The sequence below is a fragment of the Myotis davidii genome, unplaced genomic scaffold, assembly GCF_000327345.1.
Source record: "Myotis davidii unplaced genomic scaffold, ASM32734v1 scaffold892, whole genome shotgun sequence".
Classification (NCBI taxonomy): domain Eukaryota; kingdom Metazoa; phylum Chordata; class Mammalia; order Chiroptera; family Vespertilionidae; genus Myotis; species Myotis davidii.
This window is the reverse complement of record NW_006284341.1, coordinates 309,297-315,325: the sequence shown is the minus strand read 5'-3', so window position 1 is coordinate 315,325 and position 6,029 is coordinate 309,297. Positions and strand designations below refer to the sequence as shown.

The 6,029-nt window shown below is 43.2% G+C and overlaps 1 protein-coding gene across 1 annotated transcript in view; it reads left to right on the top strand.

The window, feature by feature from the left end:
* Positions 1-6,029, top strand: part of SHROOM3 (shroom family member 3) — a 60,636-nt gene that overhangs the window by 6,262 nt on the left and 48,345 nt on the right. The gene's annotated exons all lie outside the window — the stretch shown is intronic.

Here is a 6,029-nt window from a genome sequence, read left to right as displayed (position 1 = left end):
CATTTTCAGGCTGGCCAAGCCTCCCCGGTGACGGAAGCTCCCAGGCTCTCCTTTTTTGCTTTTTTTTCCTGGGATTTATTTACCTTCTATAATTGAAATTTTGTAACCTGGAGTGGAGCTCAGAGCCGAGGGAAGCTTGGCTTCCTTCATCGCTAGGGGCACCTAACCCTCCTGCTCGCTCCAACTCCGTGGCCACGCCAGCTGAAAGCAAGTATCTGGGGTTTATTTACCTTCTATAATTGAAATTTTGTTGTTTTGAGTGGAGCTCAGAGTTGGCACGGCAGGCAGGAAGCTTGGCTTCCTCTATCATTGGGACAGCCAAGCCTCCTGCTTGCTCCAGCTCCATGGCTGCCGGTCACTATCTTGGTTGGGTTAATTTGCATACAGTCGCTCTGATTGGCTGGTGGGTGTGGCTTAAGGCGTAGTGAACATATGGTCAATTTGCATGTTTGTCTTTTATTAGTATAGATTGTGCACAAAACCAATGATAGCTGGGCAAGCAGGTGTCAGGTGTGGGTTAGTATGTGCATTAGGAAATACTTCATTTTTGGTAGTACTGATAGATGAGTACATTTTATATCCTTAGAAATTTGACTCATGCCCAAAACTGATAACTGGCATGGTTCAATAATAGTGCTCTCAGAAGAGCCCAAAGTCTCAGGCAAAGCAGCTTACCAAATAACAACATCAAAAAAAAATTAACTCCAGCTCTTAGAGTTTTTTATTTTCCAATTCATGGTTGTCACTGTCTCCATTTATCCAGAGCATACTAACCCTTCAAGGTCATTGAATCCCACACTCCTACCAAGCCTGTTGGCTAACTGCAGACCCCATTCTTGATCACCAGCAGCACCAGCTTTTTAGCATTTGTATCCTAAATGGCTCCATCACCTCCATGGCCCAAGATGATCTGATGACTTGTCCCACCATCTGCTCTTCACTCATGAGGCTTTGGCCACGCTGTCCTGCTTCTTGCAAACCCCAAATTCATTCCCGCCTGAAGGCTTTAGCATTCATTGTGCCTTCTGTGTTAAATTATCTGCCCATAGCTCTTTGCATGGTTGACCATTTCTTATCATTTATATCTTGGGCTCAAATGCAATCTCTCAAAGAGGCTGTCCCTAACCCAAAGCAGTACTCTTAATTACAACACCACATTACCCAGTTTTATTTCCTTCAGAGCCCTTGTAACTGCATTAAAATACCCTGTTTATTTGCTTACTTGCTTATTGCCCATCTTCCTACTTTGTCCACCCCACCTCCTTATAATGCTCATTGCTTAAAAGGTAAGAGCGCAGACTTTGGGAACCGGTGTCTGCATTTAAATACCAGCTCTGGTTCCCACTATTCTTGTGATTGGACAAGTTGCTTAATCTCCTATTTACCTAATTTTCTCATTAGTAGTCCTGTATCGTATAAAGATCAAGTGCCTAGCATGGTGCTTAATACTTAGTAGGCACTCAAATATTTTTGAATGAGTAATACTCTGATTCTGTTTAGTATTTGTGTGTGTGTGTCTAAGACTCCCCAACAAAACTATGGACTCCTTGAGATCATCTGTGACCTCCTGGAGCTTCAATAATAATTCATCAAGTAGAAGGCACATAGTGGGTGATCAGTGAATACTGCTTGAAATACCCAAACTGTTTTATTGTAGATTTCTCAGAAATATGCTTTGCATTCCTGAATCTCTCTATATTAGGACAAAAATCACTGAAGAAGGACATTGTGTCACTTGCTAGTTCCAGTTCCACCAGCCTACCCAGCCCACGCAGTAAAGCTTCCTTGTCTGTGGTTGGGAATGCAACAAAAGGGCTTTGTTTGAATTACGCCCACACACAAAACTTAGGTTGCTCAAATTAAAAATTAAATTGTCTTCTGACTCATGATGTCACGTACTTTTAAAAAATATTTCCTTATCTTCAGACAGATCAAAGTGATCCCAAAATGTAAAAAGCATGCTGTGCTCTTCAGGAATGCTTATTAAACTATTTGCATCATTGAAAAAGTCTGTAAACAGCTGTTTGAACTTTTTGGGTATCTCAAGATACATGAAGTATATTTTTAAAATGAGAGGCTATTTGAAAAGTACTTTGCTTTTTAATACATATTACATGTACTAGTACATGGTCTCCCTACCAGAATATAAATTCCTTAAGTTACAAAAGGAAATATAGTGGAAAATAAGTTTTCTTCCCCAGAGGCAGTAATTGTTTCTAATTTCTCAAGTATTCTTACAGAAATATTCTTTTTTAAAAGTTGATTTTAGAGAGAGAGAGGAAGGGATAGAGAAGGAGGGAGGGAGGGAGAGAAGCATCGATATATTCCACTTATTTATGCATTCATTGGTTGATTCTTGAATATGCCCTGATCAGGAATTGAACCCTCAACCTTGGCATATCAGGATGATGTTTTAACCAACTGAACTACCGGCCAGAGCCCAGAAATATTCTTTACATTAATAAACATATAGGTGATTATGTATGTTTTCCCCACATACTTTGGGGTACTGAACACAAGTTCTGTACCTCATTGTTGTCATTTAACCATACATTTTAGAGATATTTCCATATCAATATATAGAGAGCTATTCCACTTTTATAATAGTCACATAAATATCCCATATATGGATGTACCACACTGACTTAACTATCTGCAACTGATGAACATTTAGGTTGTTTTGCATTTGATAGACGTGTTATTAAAAACACTTCTTTGTTTTGTTAGGTTGTGCCAAACTGCTCTTTATTCAGTAACCATTTATACTCCCCCTCGCAAGGCAGAAGAGTTGGGCTATATTTAGATCATCTTTTTCATTATTTCTTTCATTTCATCACTTAACTGTACATTTGGAAGAGTCTTATAAAACAAAGATTTATCTCTGAAGCCTTTTCTCAACATATGTTCTGTGGCCAAAAGAAAGGGTGGTGTTGTTTTTTGGTTTTTTTTTTGGGGGGGGTGGTGTTAGGACTTTTTTATTTGTTTCAAAATCACTGTTCTTAATGTATTAAACCTGTGATGAAACCTTATACACCCACCCAAGGCAAACAGTTACCAACTTCCTAAGTTGGTTTCCTGTCTTGGCATTACACGTCTTGGGCACGTGTTTTATCTTTAGTAGGAACTATTTCTTTATGATTTATTATTTTCTATAGGAACTGCTTCATTTGTCCTCCCTACCAGAATGTAAGCTCCTTAAGGGCAGAAGCTGTATCTTAGTCGTTATTCTTTTAAATATCTCTAATCAGTTTCAACTCTTCTAGTCCTCATTTACTTTGTCCCTTGAGCCCTAACCCACCATAGCATCCGCCTCACTTTCCTCTCTTCTCGGCTTCATCATGGAATAGAGGACATTGGATGTGAAGTCCCTTCCAGTGTCCTCCCTTCCGTGCTGTGAGCATCAATGTCTTACCTGCTCCTTGCTTCTCATCTCAGTGGGACTGGCTTTAGTCCCACAGAAGATTATACCCTCTACCTCCCGTGTGTGCCAGCCCTTCCTCCTTCCTTCTTCATGAGCCCCAAGGAGTGTCATCCTCTCTCTGTCCTGTACCTTCAGTTGCGCGTGTGTTCACTCTGTCTCATAAATTGGCTCATACTTCTCATTGTTCACAACCAAACATCTAGGACAAAACCTTTTCACTCCCCGGCCCCCTAGTCTTCTGGTCACCACCATCTTTCCTTCAGAGCCAAGTGTGTGTTTTTAAATGGCTTTGCTGTCTCCATCTTCTCTTTCATTCATTTCTAAGCCCGCATCAGGCTCTTTCCATCTTTCCAATGCAAAGGCTCACTAGTTGTCACATCCAGTGGACCTGCCTGTACCTCATTGGACTCTCCTCTCCGTAGCAGCTGGAGGTGTTGACAATTCCTCCTCCTTGTTCTCCCCGCTAGGAGTCGGTAAAACCCCCTTAACTCTTCTAGTTTACCGCCTACTTCTCTGGCTATTCCTTTTGGGGATTTTCCCCCATTCCCCTTCCCCTAAATTGTCACAGTTCTCAGAGACCCATCCTTAAACTACTTCCTTTGTCTCCCTGCGCATTCTCCCCAAGCAGCATATCTTTTCTCAAAGACCTTTTGTTTTGTGACTCCTGAATTTCTATATGCAGCTCGACTTCAGTCCTCAAGACCCGACTGCGTACTGTGCACCTCCACTGAACACCGCGAAGGCACCTGACATTCGCATGCCCCAGAGTGAGCTGGTCAATATCCCCGCTCTATCTTCCTCCTCCCTCTCTCTACGCCCTCCCCTCCCCCCATCTAATAGCTCTTTATCTAGGTTAATAATACTATCATTCTAGAAGCATAAAGGCCATCCTTCCTCCTTGACTGTACTCTATTCTACACCCCCTACATCCATGTGGTCACTAGGCTGGGTGGGCATTTTGCCTCCTCAGTGGCTTTGAGATCCGTTATCTTTTCAAGTTCATTGCCACTGCCTTGGTGCCCAGCCCTCATTATCTCACCCTCGCCAATATAATAGCTGCTAATCGTGTCTCTCTCAAGTTTATCCTCCTTGTAATTGGCAATATCTTCCTGGAACTCAAATTTGAACATGCCCTCCCTGGCCAGTGTTATCAGTGACTTCCATTTCCAGGGGATACTGTCCAAACCCTCTAAAGTAGGGGTGGGAATGTCCAGCCCTTGGGCCGTATAAGGCCCTCGAAATCATTTGGCCTGGCCCTGCCAAGGCACTAGGGGTGAGTTAATTAAATGTTTGACTAAACAAAGCAGGCTAATTTTAAGTTGATAACTTCGTATGGCCCTCGAATGATGTTACAAATATCCAAATGGCCCTTGGCAATAAATAGGTTCCTCACCCCTGCTCTAGAGGCATTTTAAGGTCTGCCCCCTCCTACTCCTCCTGCTGCTTGCTCTTCCCCTTAATCATCATCGCTTCTTCTGCATGTACTGTGTGCCTGCACATTTCTATGCATTTGTCCTGCCATTTCTTCTACCTGGATGCCCTTCCCTACCCTCCCTGCTCCCCCCCCCCACCTCCCGTCACCTTCCACCTGGAGAAACCTTGTGATTTAGTTCAAAGTGAGGCTTCTTGACCTAACCCCACAGTGTTAGTACCACCCCCTCTGTGTTCACTGAGCATCTTGCTCAGGTCTCTCTTACAGAACCAATCACGTTGTGTTCCAGTGGTTTACTTGGTTATTCCTTCTATTATCCTGTGAATTGTTTGGGTCTGATGGTACTTTATTATTCCTTGCATCCCCAGTGCCAGTAGAGTGGCTGACATACAGAAAATCTACATGTCATATAGATGTCCCCTGAATGAATGGAAAGGAAACTGAGGTAACATCTGGGTAGCTTACATGTAAAAGAAAACCTTGCTATTGTCTTCAAAGCACAAAGAAATTTTCTTCACTTGGCCTAGAACAGAGATGGCAAACCTTTTGAGCTCGGCGTGTCAGCATTTTGAAAAACCCTAACTTAACTCTGGTGCCGTGTCACATATAGAAATTTTTTGATATTTATTTTATATATTAAATGCCATTTAACAAAGAAAAATCAACTAAAAAAATGAGTACGCGTGTCATAGGTTCGCCATCACTGGCCTAGAACTAGGTGAGACTGCTCCATTCGCCTTCCTTGTGCTGTGCACAGTCTCTCCTTACACTTCAGACTGATTTAGGACTTTCAGCAAAGGGCCTGATCCTCCTGAAGGAGGAGTAACACCTGATAACAAAGTCTGGGCACCTCTTCGCTTCTCTCCTTTGAGATTTCAGACCAGAGGGCTTCTGGGGAACTGCTGGAGCTCAGCAAACGTTACCCTTCGTCTCCACGGAAAAGGGATCTTCATTCTGTAGCGCTTGTGGAATGTGTCAGGGCCTGTCCCTTTCCCTTGGGAGGGAAGAGCTGCTCGGCCCCAGTCTGTTAGCTGTGCGTGGACATACCGTTGGGGGATGACGCTGAAGAACCCCCTCAGTGTCATCACGCTCAGGTGCGAGGCTGGTTCACTCTTCACCTGCATCTGTCCGTCAGCTCCTCAAGGCCAGTTCCTAGTCGTAGGCCTCCGCCTGCTA